We start from the raw sequence: 23,087 nt of genomic DNA, 5'->3' as shown, positions 1-23,087 counted from the left end.
TATATATCCATCTAGGGGGGCTCATACTAAATATAACCAGCTATGGGCGGCTCATATTGTATATAACCAGCTATGGGGTGCTCATATTGTATATAAGCAGCTGTGGGGGGCTCATACTGTATATAACCAGCTATGGGGGCTCATACTGTATATTACCAGCTATGGGGGGCTCATACTGTATGTAAGAAGCTATAGGGGGGCTCATATTGTATATAACCAGCTATGGGGTGCTCATATTGTATATAAGCAGCTGTGGGGGGCTCATACTGTATATAACCAGCTATGGGGGCTCATACTGTATATAACCAGCTATGGCGGCTCATACTGTATATAACCAGCTGTGGGGGGCTCATACTGTATATAACCAGCTATGGAGGCTCATACTGCATATAACCAGCTATGGGGGCTCATACTGTATATAACCAGCTATGGGGGCTCATACTGTATATAACACGCTATAGGGGGGCTCATACTGTATATAACACGCTATGGGGGCTCATGCTGTATATAACAAGCTATGGGGGGCTCATACTGTATATAACCAGCTATGGGGGCTCATACTGTATATTACCAGCTATGGGGGTCTCATACTGTATGTAAGAAGCCATAGGGGGGCTCATACTGTATATAACCAGCTATGGGGGTCTCATACTGTAAGTAAGAAGCCATAGTGGGGCTCATACTGTATATAACACGGTATGGGGGCTCATACTGTATATAACAAGCTAGAGGGGGCTCATACTGTATATAACCAGCTATGGGGGCTCATACTGTATATAACCAGCTATGGGGGTCTCGTACTGTATGTAAGAAGCCATAGGGGGGCTCATACTGTATATAACCAGCTATGGGGGCTCATACTGTATATAACAAGCTATAGGGGGTTCATACTGTATATAAAAAGCTATAGGTGGGATGTGTCTCCGAGACCAACTGGCTCCCTGCACTACAATCCATTCCAAAGGCCAATCAGAGGCCGGCAGCTGACGTCGGCCAGCCCGTCATGGACGGTGCATGGCAGTGACATACCGTAAGACAACGACAGTATATAGATAGGTAGGAATAGACAGTAACAGCTGCACCGTGAAATATTGGGTGCAAACCCCTGTACAGCGACCTGAGGTCCACTATATAAGTATAGAAGATGCAGGCCGTCCTCCAAATAAGGTGTACAAAATACTGGGGGTATGTCTACTGACCCACCTGAAATGTTGTGTGACCCATCAAACAACATTTTTTAGAAGCCAAAATATCCGCATCATTTTTGAAGCAGATGACACTTCAGGAAAACAAAGCGGCGTGTTTCCTGAAGCGACTTCTTTGCCGTCTTTCTTGTCATTTCTGTGGCGGCTTTGCTGTCAATGTCCTTTTTCTTTACTTTTATACCTAAGATAGTGGCTCCGTCTGAAGAATGGCCCGGTCACGTCTTTTAGCCTCTTCACTGCTGTTGAAATCTGAAGTGGTTAAAAGAAGTGACAAAAGACGGGACATATTCTCAGCAAGGCGTTTTGACTTTGCTGTGTATATATTCATTCTATTTGCCGTTTATCGAGTTATTTTTCAGGCGGGTTTCAGGCAGAATCTGCCTGTATATGACATTGTGTGCACATACCTTTACAGTTCAACAGAACCCAGCACCGTACCCAGTATTCAGATGTGTAACCTAATTCTATGCAGTAAAGAGTAACAGCCGGACATAAAGATGACAAATGATATTTATTTGAATGAATATTTTGCCAGTGGATGTAATGTATGGCGACATCCGAGTCTGTACCATGTGCCATCGCCTTCAGTCCTTGTGCTCACCTTGACTTAGTGAACCCACCTCACCAGGTAAGCCCTAACAGAACAATCAGGCAATGGAGTCCAGGGGAGCAGCACTGACAACACTGCTGCCATTAGATAGCAGCTGAATGGACTCATGGTCTCTTCCAGTATCACTGCCACAATCTTATCTCATTCCTTGAATCTTTAAGATGTTCTGAAGCTTCAAAGGAAGCAGTGACTACGGCATAGGGGGCAGCGAGGGTTGGAGTGGAGCCATGTAGAGATGCAACCGTGATGGTAGGAATGATTGCATGGCAGAACTACGACTTCCTCTCCAATCTCATAATCCATTATACAGATGGCACAAGATTCGGCCTCCTCCTGAGATTTTATATTCCATGTTGGAAAGTTCCTAGCTCGCAGAGCTTGCCTTCGCTGCAGAATATTAACCAGATTATACTGTGCAGGTGGGGATGGTGGCTGCATCTGTGGCCGAGATGTCACCATTCCCATTCCCTGCAGCTGAATGATAGGGTCAACCAGACGGTTGTCCTGGTGTAGCTGTACAGCAGATCGGCTTGGCGCTGGAAGCTCCCTAGGTCTGGAGGGTTCTGCAGGGACCGGTCTTAGTGGCGAGCGGCTTCTTTCCCTGCTCTCTTGTGCTGTCTGCTGCAGAGGAGCTCTGGCCCATCTCCCACTCGTGGTGACGGCAGTGGGGTCTGCCTGATGTCCATCATTGCTGATTAGCCTTCTCTCATCGCTTTGAGAAGATCTTAATCGATGGTGGAGGATTATGGCCTGACCTATAAAGAAAAAGATTACTATTATTATGCTAAATTTAAAAAAAAACACTTTTTGGCCAAAGGGATAGAACCAGCTGATGCTTCGAGATTCAGGGAGAGAAGCAAAAATTATTTCATCTTTGGACTACATAATCCTGCTCAGTTTCAGTATCCCTTCTCTTAAGACATCACAAAGCAGGGGTGCAAATATGTTAGCATTTGGGGCTCCAGTTTTAACTTTTTCCAATGGTCCCACTTTGTCCAAAACTGGCCCTGATCGGCCCCCAAGGAATATGAATGGAGGGTGGAGGACATACTGTGTGTTATAAAACATCTTACCCCAGGGAAAACTCTCAGAAAAGCCCCTATAAAGCGGAATATTCTGTCACTTACCCTGATTTTCAGGTCGGCTCATCCATGTGTAGTTGTCAGCATTTAGCTGATGAAGCTCCCGGGAAGTCATGGCTTGGTTACCCGGGGCTGAGATGGTGAAATGTAATAGAACTAAGTTCTCTGATGGCGCAGATGTTATAGCGCCCAAATAACAGTAAGAAGCTGTGGAAGTAAATACTAGACGTACAGAACAATCTAGCTCGTGCTTCCAAGACCAAAGTGGAGTCTCCACAAATACATCAACTCTGAAAATGGCGCTGATGTCCCCGTGCGCAGAGATTGTATAACCTCACAGCATTCTATGTCATTGTGACATCACATGTGAGACCAACAGCGCGCTGTCATAATGGCTGACTGTCCAATCTGTTATATGTCCTCTATATACACACATACAACAAAACAAATGACATGCATACATTGTAAGAATAATAGACACCTGGGAATAATAATCATTTTATCATTTATATTAATGTGCGCATTATTCCCTATAGAAACCTCAGCCACTGCAGAACCGGTTTCTCACGGTGGTCCTGAAATAAAGCAAAACACAAACCCGCCTACAGACCCCAGCTGCTCCTCGGTACTGCTGCCAGTGTCCCCCGCCAATCTCCTGGCTTCCTCTTCTAGCAAAGGCCATTGGGTGACCACTGCAGCCGATCAGTTACTTTAATACAAATTTCCCATTCATTTGTTTAAAGAAAACAGATAAATATGATTTTCAGAAAATGGCATGTATGAAGATGGATACTTATGGTATGATATGCAGAGAGAAGAATACTGGGAGGACACAGATCTTGTTAGTCCACCTACTTAACCCACAGGAAAATAATCAGGTCATACAGGGGCGTACATAGAGACCCTCAGACCCAATAGCAAAGGTCCGAATTGGAATCTCTCATTGGCCCCCGTCAGCTATTAAGCAACCTGGTGGAGATGACAGAGGCCTCCTGTCTAACTGCTTAGTTGCTGGTCACTTTGGAGTCTAAGGGGTTAAACTGAGCTAGCTTGAATTGTAGCAGGTGTAGAACAGCCGGCACCCAGTGGATATAGAGCGGGCTCAGCTTGTGAGTCTGCTCCTTATAAATCATCTTATACTGTACATATACGGCATGAGCCGGGGATGGGGCCATTCGGCACCAGGCTCCCCCTGTACATAGGCCCCATAGGTGAATGAAAAATATATAAAATAATGTACGGTAGAAAATTAAGATTCATCTCAGAAAAAAAGTCCATTTCTCTTGTGCCCATTCACATTAAAGCTAATTTATCTGAAACTGCTGACTTTGGTTGGAGAGGCTGATTATCCTAAAGAAAGCACATGCACGCTCGGCCGAATCAGTCATACATGTGTATTGGGGGGGCGGTGAGGGAGAGAAGATTGAAGTGCTAACAATACTTTACATAGATATTTAGGATGGATTAGGAAAAATAGCTTGGAGTGCTTCTTTATATCCTGGTGTGCACCATGCATTTAGAAAAATGAATTTTGTAAAATACATGGTGTCTACAGTGAAACATGACGGTCTCAGTGTCTATATGTGGGGCTGCATGAGTGCTGCTGGTGTTGGGAAGCTACATCTCATTGATGGTGTCATGAATTCACAGATGTACTGCTCTATATTGAAAGAGAAGATACTACCATCACTCTGTGCCCTTGGTAGACGTGCACATTTCCAACATGACAATTATCCAAAACACACATCTGTTGTATTTCTGAAGAACAGGGTGAAAGTGATTTAGTGGCCAATTATGTCTTCTGATCTGAACCCAACCGAACACCTAAGAGGAATTCTGAAGAGACAAGTAGTCATCACTCTCCATCCATCATCCAGGCTCTAAAAAGTGAGTTTGTGAAGAATGGAAAAACATGGTGCAACATGTCATCAACTTGTTCATTCCAGGCCTAGAAGATTTGGTGCGATCCTTAAAAATCATGGGGGTCATACAAAATAGTAATAGTATTTAATGTAGGGTGTACTCATTTTTGCAACAACTAATTTGAGTAAAACTGAAGATCTGTAGATTGTGAGCCCTCGGGGGCAGGGTCCTCGCTCCTCCTGTATCAGGCGCTATAATAATAAATAATAATTTTGTAATTAAAGTTAAATTATTAACCTTATTTTCATGTTATGGGTCAAAAACATGTTCTAAGAAACTCAGTCTTGTCAACATTTGGAAATTGTTCTTGTATTCAGTGACATAATAATTAATATCTTTCTTTCACGGGGGGGGATACTCATTATTGCTGAGCACTGTAATATAACATATATATGTATACCGTATACAGGACAAGAGAAGTGGTACTGAGCAGTGTGTGTATGAAAAGTGTTTGCCCCCTTCCTGATTTCTTATTCTTTTGCATGTTTGTCACACTTAAATGTTTCAAATCACAAAACTATTTTGAAAGTAAATACAAAATGCAGTTTTTAAATTATGGTCTTTATTATTAAGAGAAAATGAAATCCAAACCTACAAGGCCCTGTGTGTAAAAGTGATTGCCCCCCCCACCCACTTAAAACATAAATTAACTGTGGTTTAACACATCTTTGGGAAGCTGAGTTCAATTTCCCTAGCCACACACAGGCCTGATTACTGCCACAACTGTTCTCAATCAAGAAGCTACTTAAATAGGACCTGCCTGACAAAGTGAAGTAGACCAAAAAATCCTCAAAAGCTAGACATCATGCTGCGATCCAAACAAATTCAGGAACAAATGAGAAACAAAGTAATTTACATGTATCAGTCTGGAAAAGGTTATAAAGTAATTTCTAAAGCTTTGGGACTCCAGCAAACAACAGTGAGAGCCATTATCCACAAATGGTGAAAACATGGAACAGCGGTGAACCTTCCCAGGAGTGGTCGGCCGACCAAAATTATCCCAAGAGCGCAGTGACGACTCATCTAAGAGGTCACAAAAGCCCCCCCAACAGCATCCAAAGAACTGCAGGCCTCACTTGCCTCAGTTAAGGTCAGTGTTCATGACTCCACCATAAGAAAGAGACTTGGCAAAAATGGCATGCATGGTAGAGTTCCAAGACAAAAACCACTGCTGAGCAAAAAGAACATAAAGGTTCGTCTCAGTTTTGGCAGAAAACATCTTGATGATCGCCAAGACTTTTGGGAGAATATTCTTTGGACTGACGAGACAAAAGTTGAACATTTTGGAAGATGTATGTCCCATTACATCTGGAGTAGAAGTAACGCAGCATTTCAGAATTTCTGCTGGTAGTGTGATGGTCTGGGGCTGTTTTGCTTCTTCAGGACCTGGGAGATATGCTGTGGTAAATAGAACCATGAATTCTGCTGTCTACCAAAAAATCCTGAAGGAGAATATCCGGCCATCTGTTCATGACCTCAAGCTGAAGCGCACTTGGGTTATGCAGTAGGACAATGATTCAAAACACACCCACAAGACCAGCTCTGAGTGGCTTAAGAAAAACAAAATTAAGACTTTGGAGTGGCCTAGTCAAAGTCCTGGCCTTAATCCGATTGAGATGCTGTGGCATGATCTTAAAAAGGTGATTCATGCTCAGAAACCCTCCAATGTGGCTGAATTACAACTATGTTGCGATGATGAATGGGCCAAAATTCCTCCAGAGCATTGTAAAAGACTTACTGCCAGTTATCGCAAACACTTTATTGCAGTTGTTGCTGCTAAGGCTGGCCCAACCAGTTATTAGGTTTAGGGGGCAATCACTTTTTTCCCCACAGGGCCCTGTAGGTTTCGATTTCTTTTTCCCTTAATAAAGATCTTCATTTAAAAAATGCATTTTGTGGTTACTTGTGTTATCTTTGTCTAATATTTCAATTAGTTTTTGTGATCTGAAACATTTAAGTTTGACAAACATGAAAAAGAATAAGAAATCAGGAAGGGGGCAAACACTTATTCCACACCACTGTCTACACAGGTGCATCTCACTAAATTAGAATATCATCAAAAAATTAATTTATTTTATTTCTTCAATACAAAAAGTGAAACTCATATATTATATAGAGTCATTACAGACAGAGTGATCTATGTCAAGTGTTTATTTCTGTTAATGTTGATGATTATGGCTTACAGCCAATGGAAACACAAAGTCATTATCTCAGTAAATTAGAATACTTTGTAACAACAGATTGAAAATGTTTTTGAAATCCGAAATGTTGTCCGACTGAAATGTATGTTCAGTAAATGCACTCAATACTTGGTCGGGGCTCCTTTTGCATCAATTACTGCATCAATGCGGCAATGTGGCATGGAGGCGATCAGCCTGTGGCACTGCTGAGGTGTTATGGAAGCCCGGGTTGCTTTGATAGCAGCCTTCAGCTCGTCTGCATTGTTGGGTCTGGTGTCTCTCATCTTCCTCTTGACAATACCCCATAGATTCTCTATAATAGATTCTCTATGGGGTTAAGGTCAGGAGAGTTTGCTGCCAATCAAGCACAGTGATACTGTTGTTTGTAAACCAGGTATTGGTGCTTCTGGCAGTGTGGACAGGGGCCAAGTCCTGCTGGAGAATAAATTTCCATCTCCAAAAAGCTTGTCGGCAGAGGGAAGCATGAAGTGCTCAACAATTTCCTGGTAGACAGCTGCGCTGACTTTGGTCTTGATAAAACACAGTGGACCTACACCAGCAGATGACATGGCTCCCCAAACCATCACCGATTGTGGAAACTTCACACTAGACCTCAAGCAGCTTGGATTGTGTACCTCTCCACTCTTCCTCCAGACTCTGAGACGTGGATTTCCAAATGAAAATTGGAAATCTGGGACCTTGTGGAGTGTGTCACTGACTGCCTTCTGGACATCTGTCAAGTCAGCAGTCTTCCCCATGATTGTGAAGCCTAGTGAAACAGACTAAGGGACTTTTTTAAACACGTAGGAAGCCTTTGCAGGTGTTTTTGTTAATTATTTTAATTTACTGAGATAATGACTTTTGTGTTTTCATTGGCTGTAAGCCATAATCAGCAACATTAACAGAAATAAACACGTGAAATAGATCACTGTTTGTAATAACTCTATATGAGTTTCACTTTTTTTTATTGAAGAACTGAAATAAATTAACTTTTTAATGATATTCTAACTTAGTGAGATGCACCTGTGCATAGACATATATTATACACTAGATGGTGGCCCGATTCTAAAGCATCGGGTATTCTAGCATATGTCTCCCGTTCCTCCTTCATAATGCCCCATGCAGGAAGTCACATCCCCCGTATATAATACCCCATGCAGGATGTCACATCCCCCCTATATGATGCCCCATGCAGGAAGTCACATCCCACTATAGTGCCCCATGCAGAATGTCACATCCCCCCTATATAATATCCCATGTAGGATGTCACTTCTCCCCCATATAATGCCCCATGAAGAATGCCTCTCCCCTATATAATGCCCCATGTAGGATGTCACCTCTCCCCCCATATAATGCCCCATGCAGGATGTCACCTCTCCCCCATATAATGCCCCATGTAGGATGTCACCTCTCTCCCCATGTAATGCCCCATGCAGGATGTCACCCCTCCCCCCATATAATGCCCCATGCAGGCTGTCACATCCCCCTATATAATACCCCATGCAGGATGTCACCTCTCCCCCCATATAATGCCCCATGTAGGATGTCACCTCTCCCCCATATAATGCCCCATGTAGGATGTCACCTCTCCCCCCATATAATGGCCCATGTAGGATGTCACCTCTCGCCCATATAATGCCAAATGTAGGATGTCACCTCTCCCCCCATATAATACCCCATGCAGGATGTCCCATACCCCCATACCCCCATAGTGCCCCATGCAGGTCCCCTATTGCCCCATACAAAAAAAAAAAATCCAATACTCACCTCCCTTCTCAGCTGCTTCTCTGGACTCCAGAGTAGCCGGCATCTTCACTCTGTCCGCTGTGATCGGTCAGGAGAGAGCGCGGTGTAAAGACGTCACTGCGCCCTCTGATCTGAGACATCACAGAGCTGCAGCGGAGGCACGGGGAGGGGTAAGTATGACGCCGGGGTCCTGATCGAGTGGGGGGGGGACGAGAGGAGAGGAGAGTGGAGGGGAGGGGTAAGTATGACGCCGCATCGAGAGGACAGGGGAGGGGAGAGGAGTGGAAAGGAGGGGAGAGGAGGGGAGGGGAGGGGCGTCACACTTGTCCTTGGGAGATAAGCGGCCGTAGCCGCTGATCTTCCGACGATAGCCGCATGTAGGTCAGCAGCGCCTGCGGTCGGGGGACTTATGCTGCGAGCATACGGCTGCATCTCCCGGCTGCATCGCCGCTGACCTCCGTGCCTCACATGAGCCGCTAACGGCCGCCATGTTTTTCTGAAATGCCGCGTCGCTGATTGGCCGCGGCCGGACCAATCAGCGACGCGGGATTTCCAGGACAGATAGACAGACAGAAAGACAGACAGACAGATGGGATAAGACAATTATATAGATAGATATACACTGCTCAACAACATAAAGGGAACACTCAAATAACACATCCTAGATTTGAATGAATGAATGAATGAATGAATGAAATATTCTCATTGAATACTTTGTTCTGTACAAAGTTGAATGTGCTGACAACAAAATCACACAAAAATCATCATTGGAAATCAAATTTATTAACCAATGGAGGCCTGGATTTGGAGTCACCCCCAAAATTATAGTGGAAAAACACACTACAGGCTGATCCAACTTTGATGTAATGTCCTTAAAACAAGTCAAAATGAGGCTCAGTGTTGTGTGCTGCCTCCACGTGCCTGTATGACCTCCCTACAACGCCTGGGCATGCTCCTGATGAGGTTGCGGATGGTCTCCTGTGGCATCTCCTCCCAGACCTGGACTAAAGCATCCGCCAACTCCTGGACAGTCTGTGGTGCAACTTGACGTTGGTGGATGGAGAGAGACATGATGTCCCAGATGTGCTCAATCGGATTCAGGTCTGGGGAATGGACGGGCCAGTCCATAGCTTCAATGCCTTCATCTTGCAGGAACTGCTGACACACTCCAGTCACATGAGGTCTGGCATTGTCCTGCATTAGGAGGAACCCAAGGCCAACCGCACCAGCATATGGTCTCACAAGGGGTCTGAGGATCTCATCTCGATACCTAATGGCAGTCAGGCTACCGCTGGCGACCACATGGAGGGCTGTGATCCAAAGAAATGCCACCCCACACCATTACTGACCCACTGCCCAACCGGTCATGCTGAAGGATGTTGCAGGCTGCAGATCGTTCTCCACGCCTTCTCCAGACTCTGTCACATGTGGTCAGTGTGAACCTGCTTTCATCTGTGAAGAGCACAGGGCGCCAGTGGCGACTTTGCCAATCCTGGTGTTCTGTGGCAAATGCCAAGCGTCCTGCACAGTTTTGAGCTGTGAGCACAAGCCCCATCTGTGGACGTCAGGCCCTCATACCACCCTCATGGAGTTGGTTTCTAACCGTTTGGGCAGACACATGTGACGCGCCCCCTGGGCCAGTGCTGTTTGGGATACCCGGAGCCGGATCTAGATGGGGGTAGTGGTCCTTGTGGCGGTGACCCGGTCCGTGTCCAGGGTGTCAAACTAAGTGGCAGTCTATGGCAGTAGATGTTAACTTGATTGTCGACTACGCCACCCGTTGAGTGCGGCTTTGAAGCCGCCGCTGCAGAGCAGTCCGCTGAGGCCGGTGGTATATGTGCAGCAGTGATGGTATGACCCCCAACGGGAGGGGTATGGCCTCAGGGCAGCAGGTGTAGATGATGAGGGTTGTGACGGTGCAGTATGAAGACTCAGAGTCGGGAGATGCAGTTCAGGGTTTTTACTTACTGGTGTTCTTTTAGTCACTCTGGCCTTGAGTGACCACCCGAGCCGTGCTGCGTCCACCAGGTCCTGGACTCGGCCAACCCCCAGGCAATTCTGGAGCGTGGTCCTGAGCTCCTTTCTGACTCTCCCTTTCTCTGGCCGTTCCCACCAGGGATCCACTTTTGGCCGGCTCCCTCGGGTCTCTTGGTGGTCAAACCTCCTCTGGGTTCCCTGACCCTATACTTGGTGTGCCTTTCTAGTGGATTTGGTGAGGGTCGTGGCAAATCTTGACCACGACCTCCAGTCTCTGGCTGAGGATTAGTGGCCTCCACCAGCTTGGGATCCGGTACCCTTGTCCGCCAACCCTTCACCCTTTTGTCCTTATTCTGGGATCTTGGGGTTCCCTTCTTGTTTCCTCTCTGGGTCCTTCTTACTCCTCTCTCTCTCTCTGCAGGCTCTGCTCTGGAGCTGGGCCCAGCCGGAGCCACAGCTCCCTGTCAGCCCTTCTGGCTGAGCTCTTCTGCTCTGCTCCTCTTGCCTGACTGAACCCTGTTCTAAGATGGTGCCCACCTTATATACTCCCTCTATGTGTGAGCTCAGGTGACCAGCACCCAATGAGCTCCTAGCTTTACCCAGACTACTCCCCCTATCTGCCCCTACACTACTGGGATGTTCCACCCCCCTCCCACTCCAGCCAGGGACAGACGCTGTCGTACCTGCACATATACTGGTGGGAGTACCGTCGTTCTGTCCCCCGGAAATGGGATGTATGTAGTGCATGCAGCCTACTAGCTCAGTTCCACACTCCATCCTTACCCGGGAGTGGAATACCACACCTCTGGCTTGAGGCGTAATACCCCTGTAGCAGCCGAGTCCTCAGGGTGCCACATTCCCCCCCGGTAAACCACAGCACGTCCTCGGGCTGTAAAGGAATAAAAACATCCACAAACATACAAATTTTTTCAAAAACATCATAAACATATAAAACACTATGTATATCATCAGCATAAAACTTTTCATATAAAACTTTTCATAGTAAACATTCTTGTTCCTCCGGCCACGGTGCAACTTGTGACCGGGTAAAGTGCAACAGTCTCTTCAAGAAAAACACAGCTTTCCTATAAAACCAGTAGAGGGCGCCTTAGAAAGCGCAACTATATACAAGGGGAGGTATGGCCGCTCTCAGTCCTCGACCAGTGGGATTAAGGAAAGAATGACCGCTCTCAGTCCTCGGTCAGTGGGAATAAGGGACATACGGGTAACAGTTTACACTTGTCCCAACGGGGAACATATTTAAATCAGCAGCAGTTCTTGTACCCCGACGGGTAACTTTATACAGTTCTCTTTACCGTGCTCTAGTAACGGCGTCCTCCTGATGCTTCCTCCCTGTACTCTTCAGACCCGTCCGGATCCTCTTGCTCCTCCTGACACCTCAGCTCTTCCTCTGTCAGCCGGTGCACATGAGGGGCATAGGGTCCTTTGGCACATTGGTGCCGGGTAAAGGTGACCTCATCACCCAGGTACAGGTCACGACCTCCGTGTCCCTCCGGTAGGTGGGACTCGACATCTCTTCTGGTCACGAAGACGTCGCCGGGGGTGTGATGATCTCTGATGGAGCCCCAACCGTGCTGCAACTGGAATTTAATTACAGTCCCGGTGGCACGGGGACCGTGGGCTGCACAGGGGTTCCTTCGGGTCCGGCTCTTTTGTTCTGCACTTTTTATTTGCAGCCGCTGCTCACGGACCCGCCTCTCTCTCCGTTCTCGGTCAAGGACTTCCAACTGCTGGTGGCAGCGCTCCGCACGCTCAGCTGCGGCCGCCCGGGTCTCCTGAGTGAACCCGATGAGGTCTCCTCCTGCGGGGTCCCACTCAAACTGCGCCTCCTCTAACGAGAGTACGGTTATCTTGACGGGCGCCGGAGCCGGGATCAGGGGCTCGCACAGGGGTCTTTCTTTCCGGAGTCGGGGCTGGTGGTACTCCGGTGGCCACACAGGGGGCTGCCCATCCGGGCAAGTGTGCTGGGCAAATAGGTCTTCACCCAGGTGTGGCGCTGTGGACGTTGAGGGCGCGGTGGTGGTAGCGGCGCCCGGGCTCACCAGGCCTTGCGACCAGGCTTGGGGCACCCTGAATGTAAAGGGCACCGTGAAGACGGCGGCGCCCGGGGTTACTTGGCCCAGCGACCAGGCCGGTGGCTCAGTGAAGGTAGAGGGCGCTGTTGGCACTGCGGCGCCCGGGGGCACTCGGCCTTGCGACCAGGCCGGTGGCGTCTCCTGCTTGGCCGCGCTCAGGGTTGAGGCGCGTGACGTCACAGGGGGCGTGGCCGCGGCTTCTGTTTGAGGCCTAGTCGGGAGCGGTGACGGTGCAACGACGGGCACGGCAGGGGAAATTTCGGGCTCTGCGACGGGGAGCTGGGGCAGGCTCACGGCTTCTCGGCTCGGGGTAGTGACGTCCCCTTTACCTGCCTCCGTTTCTTTAGCTCCTTCCTCGGCGTCGTCTCCGGCCTTGATTCCTCCTGCACCATCCTCAGAGGTGGTCTGACTCCTCGTCTCGGGTGGCGTGCTCCGCTGGCGGGTTCCAGCCTGCAGGGCCATCTCTCTGCTCCACTCCGTCAGCGTTTCTCGCTGCACCTGGGCCATCCTCCGTGCGAGGCGCTCCAGCGCGGTCTGCGCACACTCCCGGTCTCGGGGAAGCTGTGCCAGGATCTCCACCAGGTCTTGTGGGGTTGTCGCTTGCAACAGGCTCCTGACCACAGGGTCGGTGCTGCCTGCCTCTCCCTCCATCTCCGGGTGCGACTTCTCCAGACTCCTCTCCAGACTCCTCTCCAGACTCCTCCAGGCTGCACCCATCTTCTCTCTTTTGTTCTGTATCCGCCCACATTGAGGGTGGTCCCGGGGCAACTTGGTGATTGTCAGTTCCAGGGGCAGCCCCCCCACGCTGATAGACATCTCTAGCATCACAGTCTCTGCTGGTGGGGGCGGTTTCCGCTTTTGGCGCCATTCCTTGACCTGGCCCACGATGGGAGGTGGCCTCTTGCCACCCTCTGGCACGCCCATAATGGCGTCCGCTCTGCCAGGGCGGGAAATCTTCTGAAATGGCGGGAATCGTCTCCCAGTGGCGGGAAACTCCGTGGATGGCGGGAAAAAGCTGCAGATGGCGGGCAACCGGCGGGAGACGACCCGTGATGGCGTCCGATGGCGGGGACCCTCCGGAACCGGCGGGAGACTTCTTTTTGAGGTAAATGTGAACTTTTCTTCAGGCACGCAGTGCCCGGTGGTTGCGGGCACGTAATCCTGCCGACTGCGCCAGAGTTGACGCGCCCCCTGGGCCAGTGCTGTTTGGGATACCCGGAGCCGGATCTAGATGGGGGTAGTGGTCCTTGTGGCGGTGACCCGGTCCGTGCCCAGGGTGTCAAACTAAGTGGCAGTCTATGGCAGTAGATGTTAACTTGATTGTCGACTACGCCACCCGTTGAGTGCGGCTTTGAAGCCGCCGCTGCAGAGCAGTCCGCTGAGGCCGGTGGTATATGTGCAGCAGTGATGGTATGACCCCCAACGGGAGGGGTATGGCCTCAGGGCAGCAGGTGTAGATGATGGGGGTTGTGACGGTGCAGTATGAAGACTCAGAGTCGGGAGATGCAGTTCAGGGTTTTTACTTACTGGTGTTCTTTTAGTCACTCTGGCCTTGAGTGACCACCCGAGCCGTGCTGCGTCCACCAGGTCCTGGACTCGGCCAACCCCCAGGCAATTCTGGAGCGTGGTCCTGAGCTCCTTTCTGACTCTCCCTTTCTCTGGCCGTTCCCACCAGGGATCCACTTTTGGCCGGCTCCCTCGGGTCTCTTGGTGGTCAAACCTCCTCTAGGTTCCCTGACCCTATACTTGGTGTGCCTTTCTAGTGGATTTGGTGAGGGTCGTGGCAAATCTTGACCACGACCTCCGGTCTCTGGCTGAGGATTAGTGGCCTCCACCAGCTTGGGATCCGGTACCCTTGTCCGCCAACCCTTCACCCTTTTGTCCTTATTCTGGGATCTTGGGGTTCCCTTCTTGTTTCCTCTCTGGGTCCTTCTTACTCCTCTCTCTCTCTCTGCAGGCTCTGCTCTGGAGCTGGGCCCAGCCGGAGCCACAGCTCCCTGTCAGCCCTTCTGGCTGAGCTCTTCTGCTCTGCTCCTCTTGCCTGACTGAACCCTGTTCTAAGATGGTGCCCACCTTATATACTCCCTCTATGTGTGAGCTCAGGTGACCAGCACCCAATGAGCTCCTAGCTTTACCCAGACTACTCCCCCTATCTGCCCCTACACTACTGGGATGTTCCACCCCCCTCCCACTCCAGCCAGGGACAGACGCTGTCGTACCTGCACATATACTGGTGGGAGTACCGTCGTTCTGTCCCCCGGAAATGGGATGTATGTAGTGCATGCAGCCTACTAGCTCAGTTCCACACTCCATCCTTACCCGGGAGTGGAATACCACACCTCTGGCTTGAGGCGTAATACCCCTGTAGCAGCCGAGTCCTCAGTGTGCCACACATGCACATTTATGGCCTGCTGGAGGTCATTTGGCAGGGTTCTGGCAGTGCTCCTCCTGTTCCTCCTTGCACAAAGGTGGAGGTAGCAGTCCTGCTGCTGGGTTGTTGCCCTCCTACAGCCCCCTCCACATCTCCTGGTGTACTGGCCTGTCTCCTGGTAGCGCCTCCAGCCTCTGGACACTACGCTGACAGACACAGCAAACCTTCTTTCCACAGCTCGCATTGATGTGCCATCCTGGATGAGCTGCACTACCTGAGCAACTTCTGTGGGTTGTAGAGTCCGTCTCATGCTACCACGAGTGTGAAAGCACAACCAACATTCAAAAGTGACCAAAACATCAGCCAGAAAGCATTGGTACTGAGATGCGGTCTGTGGTCCCCACCTGCAGAACCACTCCTTTATTGAGGGTGTCTTGATAATTGCCAATAATTTCCATCTATTCTCTATTCCATTTGCACAACAGCATGTGAAATTGATTATCAATCCGTGTTGGTTCCTAAGTGGACAGTTTGATTTCACAGAAGTTTCATTTACTTGGAGTTATATTCTGTTGTTTAAGTGTTTCCTTTATTTTTTTGAGCAGTGTATATATATAATACATATATTCCACGAAACAACTTTTACCATATGTGAGGCAGTGACTGGGATCTTATATGACGGCCGTTATATATCCCCCAGAATGTGTACAGAGACCTATGAAACCCATTGATGTGCATTGCAGTCACAGACACACCTGCAATGCAGGAATGAAGGTGAGCATTGACCTGGTCAGGCTATCTGGCTAAGGCAGATTAAGTAAAACCCGGCAGGGCCTTCATTTCTTGGAGGAGGCTACAAGAAGGCAGTGGGGGTGGCCTCCTCCCTCCAACCCGGGTTTTCCAGTGGCTCTTGCCACAGGTCCTTTAAAACCCTGCATTAAGGTTAGTGGTGTTCAGTGTTGGGACCTGCTAGGCGCATAGCAGGAAAGCTTGGCGGGCCTGTGTGTAGCTGAACCCACGCCTGGGAAGGCTCTGCACCCGTCAGGCTCTGAGCGGCCCGGACCGGCCGTTGCCCACGGCGACCATTGTTTAAGGACTTATGTTAACCCGGCTGCGAACCGGAGGACTTTCTGTTTACCCGTGAGTTGCTGAATAAAAGCTGCTTATGTTGGACTTGCTTGGGTCACTGCCTCAGTTACTGCACGGTGTGAACACCGCCTCCTTACAGATATATATATATATATATATACATATACTGTACATACAGTAGGGAAAATAAGTAGTTAATACACTGTCGATTTTGCAAGTTTTCCCACCTACAAAGAATGGAGAGGTCCGTAATTTTTTTCGTAGGTACACTTCACCTGTGAGAGACAGACTCTAAAAATAAAATCCAGAAAATCGCATTGTATGATTTTTAGATAATTAATTTGCATTTTATTGCATTCAATAAGTATTTGATACATAAGAAAAGCAGAACTTAATATTTGGTACAGAAACCTTTGTTTGCAATTACAGAGGTCAGACGATTCCTGTAGTTCTTGACCAGGTTTGCACGCACTGCAGCAGGGATTTTGGCCCACTCCTCCATACAGATCTTCTCCAGATCTTTCAGGTTTCGGGGTTGTAGCTGGGCAACATTGAGTTTCAACTCCCTCCAAAGATTTTCTATTGGATTTAGTTCTGGAGACTGTATAGGCCACTCCAGGACACTGAAATGCTTCTTATGGAGCCACTCCTTAGTTGCCCTGGCTGTGTGCTTCGGGTCATTGTCATGCTGGAAGAACCAACCATGACCCATCTTCAATGCTCTTATTGAGGGAAGGAAGTTGTTAACCAAAATCTCGTGAAACATGACCCCATCCATCCTCCATTCAATGCGGTGCAGTGGAGTTGATACCAAGAGGTTCTATTTGGATCTCATCTGACCACATGACCTTCTCCCATGCCTCCTCTGGATCATGCAGATAATCATTGGCGAACATCAAATGGGCCTGGACATGTGCTGGCGTGAGCAGGGGAGCCGTGCGTGCCCTGCAGGATTTTAATTCATTACGGTGTAGTGGTACTAACGGTAATGCTTGAGACTGTGGTCCCAGCTCTCTTTACATTATTGACCAGGTCCTCCTTTGTAGTTTTGGGCTGATTCCTGACCTTTCTCAGAATCATCCTTACCCCACAAGGCAAGATCTTGCATGGAGCCCCAGACGAAGGAAGATTGACAGTCATCATGTGTTTCTTCCATTTTCTAATAATTGTGCCAACAGTTGTTGACTTCTCACTAAGCTGCTTGCCTATTCTCCTTTAGCACTGGGATGGCCTTGTGCAGGTCTACAATTTAGTCCCCGGTGTCCTTAGATAGCTCTTTGCTCTTGGCCATGGTGGAGAGGTTGGAGTGTGATTGATTGTGTGGACTGGTGTCTTTTATACAGGTAATGAGTTCAAACTGATGCAGTTAATACAGGTAATAAGTGCAGAGTAGGAGGGCTTCTTAAAGAAAAACTAACAGGTTTGGGAGAACCAGAATTCTTGCTGGTTTGTAGGTGATCAAATACTTATTTCATTCAATAAAATAAAATTTAATTATGTAAAAATCATACAATACCCTTTTGGAAGTGCATTGAGCTGTAGGGTGCATTTCTGGAAAAGGGGAAAAAAAAAAGACTCTTTAAATCTCTTAGTTTGCGAATGTGAACGAGCTGAGTGGGACTGGAGCGTAAGTGCGAACGAAAGTAAGTGTGTGACTTGTTTTTCAGTGAAGAGGTATTTGGGAATCCTGCAGAAAATACCTGTGTGAATTGCGGTGAGTTGCTGCATTGTGACCTGCTGAGTGCTTTTCTACCTGTTTAGTTTAATTGGGCTTTTTAAAACCTATTTTCTCACTACAGTTTTACAGCTTCTTAGTTTACTACCTGTGTATTTAAGGGTTAACTACATTGCACTAAAATCCTGAGGTGTAGCTATACTCACAAGCTGTTAATTAAGGGAGAGGGGTCATAATTAAGGGTTTATAAGGGGCAGCTAGTTGGGCATCCAGTCCTTTGGAAGTGCATTGAGCTGTAGGGTGCATTGCTGGAAAAGGGGAAAAAAAAAAAACTCTTTAAATCTCTTAGTTGGCGAGTGTGAATGAGCTGAGTGGGACCGGAGCGTAAGTGCGAACGAAAGTAAGTGTGTGACTTGTTTTTCAGTGACTTTGGATTCAGCGAGTTTGGAAGGGAGGACTTTGGACTGAATTGCTGTCTGTATTTTATTAACTTTTTACTTTTCTTTTTACTTAACATTCTGTCTATTGCAATCCCCATTAGGAAATGAGCTCCATTATTGACAATGCTATCCAGTGTACATCTTGCCACATGTATGCATTCCTTAAACAGCCGGTCGGGGTTGCTTATTGCTGTGTGAGATGTGTGCACGTTGTGCGTTTGGAAGCCCAGATACTGGATCTAAATGAGCAGCTGGCAACACTGAGATCCATTGACAATATGGAAAGGAGTCTGCTGCTCACTGAGCAGTAGCTCACTGGGGTAGATGTGGGGGAGGGTGGTAGTCGGGAGCTGCAGGACAGTGAGGCTGTTAGTTGGGTGACAGTTAGAAGGGGGGGTAGAGGGAAGAGTGCCAGGGAGGCTAGTCCTGATCTGGCACACCCCAATAAGTTTGCAAAGTTGGCAGATGAGGGGAGTGATGGTCCAGGGGTAGCACTGCTGCAGCAAGGCATGTCCCCTGAAAGTCAGAGGAGTGTCAGCTCCAGTAAAGAGGGAAATAGGAGAGCAGGGCAGGCCAGGCAGGTGCTGGTAGTGGCGGACTCAATTATTAGGGGAAAAGATAGGGCAATCTGTCACAAAGACAGGGATCATCGAACAGTGTGCTGCCTACCTGGCGCTCGAGTCCGGCACATCGCTGATCGGGATGACAGATTACTGGGAGGGGCTGGTGAGGACCCAGCAGTCATGGTGCACATTGGCACAAATGACAAAGTTAGAGGTAGGTGGAAGGTCCTTAAAGATGATTTCAGGGAATTAGGCTGCAAGCTGAAAGCAAGGACCTCCAAGGTGGTATTCTCTGAAATACTACCGGTACCACGTGCCACGCCAGAGAGGCAACGGGAGATTAGGGAGATAAATAAGTGGCTCAAGAACTGGTGTAGGAAGGAGGGATTTGGGTTCCTGGAGAACTGGGCCGACTTCTCAGTTGACTACAGACTCTACGCTAGGGACCGGCTGCACCTCAATGGGGAGGGTGCAGCTGTGCTGGAGGAGAAAATGGCTAGAAGGTTGGAGGAGTGTTTAAACTAGGGATTGGGGGGGAGGGTATTCATTTTATAGGTGGGGAAGATAGTGCAGATAGTGACCTGGGCACAAATAAAGAAATTGGGGGTGGGGTTAGAACAGTCAATAAAGTAAGAAGGAATAGAGGTACAGAGAGATACATAAAATGCATGTACACTAATACCAGAAGCCTCACCAACAAAATGGAGGAATTAGAATTAATTTTGCTGGAAAATAATTATGGCATGGTAGGGATATCTGAGACGTGGCTTGACGAGAGCCATGACTGGGCAGTTAATTTACAGGGCTATAGTCTGTTCAGAAATGACATTACAAACAAGCGAGGGGGGGTGTGTGTTTATTAGAGATGAGCGTTGTTCTACTCGAACTGTTCGCCAATCTCAAATTCGAGCTGTTTTGGGCGGTGTTCGAGCCGTTCGGCGAACACGAACAATTTGAGAAAAATTCGGCTGTTCGAGGTTATGTTCGATAACTGTTCGTGCACCAAAATCATAACTGGATTTTTTCTCAGTAATGATGAAAATTAATGTTAATACGCAGTTTGAGTGTACAGCGGGGTGGGGGGAGGGGCAGGGGATGGATCTCTGCAGGAACAATGAAGATCTCCATTTTTTTTTCTCTTTCCCGCATTTACAGTGGGGAGGTGCAATCTGTCAGCCTATCAGCAGCGCACACACGGAGCGAAGTGCTTTTTTTCACACAAGCAAGGGCATGTGTCATTGGCAGTGTATGTCACATGTCCTTGCCCTATAAGACCAAGCCATTTTCCCCGTCGCCACCATTTTCTCACTGCTGCAGCTGCGTGTTAGAGGGCACCGCTGTTGCTGTGTGCGCTATACCTTGTTAATTTCAAGCCAATTTTCGCACAAATCTACAGATAGCTTGGGAGTAGGGAATAGTTGTGATTGCAGTCCTTTTAAGGACTAGGTTACAGCATTTCCTACGACTTTTATCAGGCAGGTCTGTGCTCTTAAATAGATAGGTTGTGGGAGTAAAGACTAATTGTAATTGGAGTCCTTTTCAGGACTAGGTTACATCAGTTCCTATCAGTTTTTGCCAGGCAGGTCTGTGCCAGTGCTGTGCAAGTTTTTTTCACAGCATTTGGCTGAATCTAGCAAAGCTAATCCTTTTTGGCCTATTGCAGAGTGTGTTAGTCAGTGGAGTAGCCTATCTGTGTTGCAAGATATACCACCTGTGTATAGAATACCAATTTTTTTACTGCACCTAGTGAAGTAAAATCTTTTGGGCATAGCATCATTCTATTAGTCCATCTATACTGACCTCCATCAGGTTGCAAACTGAATATATTTTTTTCTGCATCTACCTCTGAAAAAATATTGGGCTTCTAGCTGTGTGTGGGTCTTGTTCTATTAATCCATCTATACTGACCTCCATCAGGTTGCAAACTGAATATAATTTTTTTCTGCATCTAGCTCTGAAAAAATATTTGGCCTTCTAGTAGTGTGTCGGACTTTCTCTATTAGTCCATCTATACTGACCTCCATCAGGTTGCAAATTAAAAATAATTTTTATCTGCATCTACAGTACCTCTGAAAAAATATTTGGGCTTCTAGCTGTGTGTGGGACTTGTTGTATTAGTCCATCTATACTGACCTCCATCAGGTTGCAAACTGAATATATTTTTTTCTGCATCTACCTCTGAAAAAATATTGGGCTTCTAGCTGTGTGTGGGACTTGTTGTATTAGTCCATCTATACTGACTTCCATCAGGTTGCAAACTGAATATATTTTTTTCTGCATCTACCTCTGAAAAAATATTGGGCTTCTAGCTGTGTGTGGGTCTTGTTCTATTAATCCATCTATACAGACCTCCATCAGGTTGCAAACTGAATATAATTTTTTTCTGCATCTAGCTCTGAAAAAATATTTGGCCTTCTAGCAGTGTGTGGGACTTGTTCTATTAGTCCACCTATACTGACCTCCATCAGGTTGCAAATTCAAAATAATTTTTTGTATGCATCTAGCTCTGAAAAAATATTTGGCCTTCTAGCAGTGTGTGGGACTTTCTCTATTAGCCCATCTATACTGACCTCCATCAGGTTGCAAACTGAATCTAATTTTTTTCTGCATCTAGCTCTGAAAAAATATTTGGCCTTTTAGCAGTGTGTCGGACTTTCTCTATTAGTCCATCTATACTGACCTCCAACAGGTTGCAAATTAAAAATAATTTTTATCTGCATCTACAGTACCTCTGAAAAAATATTTGGGCTTCTAGCTGTGTGTGGGACTTGTTGTATTAGTCCATCTATACTGAACTCCATCAGGTTGCAAACTGAATATATTTTTTTCTGCATCTACCTCTGAAAAAATACTGGGCTTCTAGCTGTGTGTGGGTCTTGTTCTATTAATCCATCTATACAGACCTCCATCAGGTTGCAAACTGAATATAATTTTTTTCTGCATCTAGCTCTGAAAAAATATTTGGCCTTCTAGTAGTGTGTGGGACTTTCTCTGTTAGTCCATCTATACTGACCTCCATCAGGTTGCAAACTGAATATATTTTTTTCTGCATCTACCTCTGAAAAAATATTGGGCTTCTAGCTGTGTGTGGGTCTTGTTCTATTAATCCATCTATACAGACCTCCATCAGGTTGCAAACTGAATATAATTTTTTTCTGCATCTAGCTCTGAAAAAATATTTGGCCTTCTAGCAGTGTGTGGGACTTGTTCTATTAGTCCATCTATACTGACCTCCATCAGGTTGCAAATTCAAAATAATTTTTTGTATGCATCTAGCTCTGAAAAAATATTTGGCCTTCTAGCAGTGTGTGGGACTTTCTCTATTAGTCCATCTATACTGACCTCCATCAGGTTGCAAACTGAATCTAATTTTTTTCTGCATCTAGCTCTGAAAAAATATTTGGCCTTCTAGCAGTGTGTCGGACTTTCTCTATTAGTCTATCTATACTGACCTCCATCAGGTTGCAAATTCAAAATAATTTTTATCTGCATCTACAGTACCTCTGAAAAAATATTTGGGCTTCTAGCTGTGTGTGGGACTTGTTGTATTAGTCCATCTATACTGACCTCCATCAGGTTGCAAACTGAATATATTTTTTTCTGCATCTACCTCTGAAAAAATATTGGGCTTCTAGCTGTGTGTGGGTCTTGTTCTATTAATCCATCTATACAGACCTCCATCAGGTTGCAAACTGAATATAATTTTTTTCTGCATCTAGCTCTGAAAAAATATTTGGCCTTCTAGTAGTGTGTGGGACTTTCTCTGTTAGTCCATCTATACTGACCTCCATCAGGTTGCAAACTGAATATATTTTTTTCTGCATCTACCTCTGAAAAAATATTGGGCTTCTAGCTGTGTGTGGGTCTTGTTCTATTAATCCATCTATACAGACCTCCATCAGGTTGCAAACTGAATATAATTTTTTTCTGCATCTAGCTCTGAAAAAATATTTGGCCTTCTAGTAGTGTGTGGGACTTTCTCTGTTAGTCCATCTATACTGACCTCCATCAGGTTGCAAACTGAATATATTTTTTTCTGCATCTACCTCTGAAAAAATATTGGGCTTCTAGCTGTGTGTGGGTCTTGTTCTATTAATCCATCTATACAGACCTCCATCAGGTTGCAAACT

General features: G+C 47.0%; 1 long non-coding RNA gene across 1 annotated transcript in view; it reads right to left on the bottom strand.

Moving 5' to 3' along the window:
- Positions 1-1,830: 1,830 nt before the first annotated feature.
- The window catches only part of LOC141192508 (uncharacterized), a 155,200-nt gene continuing 133,943 nt past the window's right edge, over positions 1,831-23,087 (bottom strand). The window contains exon 3 of the long non-coding RNA XR_012265892.1: positions 1,831-2,570. This is a non-coding gene — a long non-coding RNA (uncharacterized lncRNA). The remainder of the gene's footprint in view (positions 2,571-23,087) is intronic.

Source organism: Phyllobates terribilis, unplaced genomic scaffold, assembly GCF_046119375.1.
Source record: "Phyllobates terribilis strain yellow unplaced genomic scaffold, ASM4611937v1 Scaffold_63__1_contigs__length_7903474, whole genome shotgun sequence".
Lineage (NCBI taxonomy): Eukaryota > Metazoa > Chordata > Amphibia > Anura > Dendrobatidae > Phyllobates > Phyllobates terribilis.
Note: the sequence above shows the minus strand (reverse complement) of the source record. Positions and strands in the feature narration are given on the sequence as shown.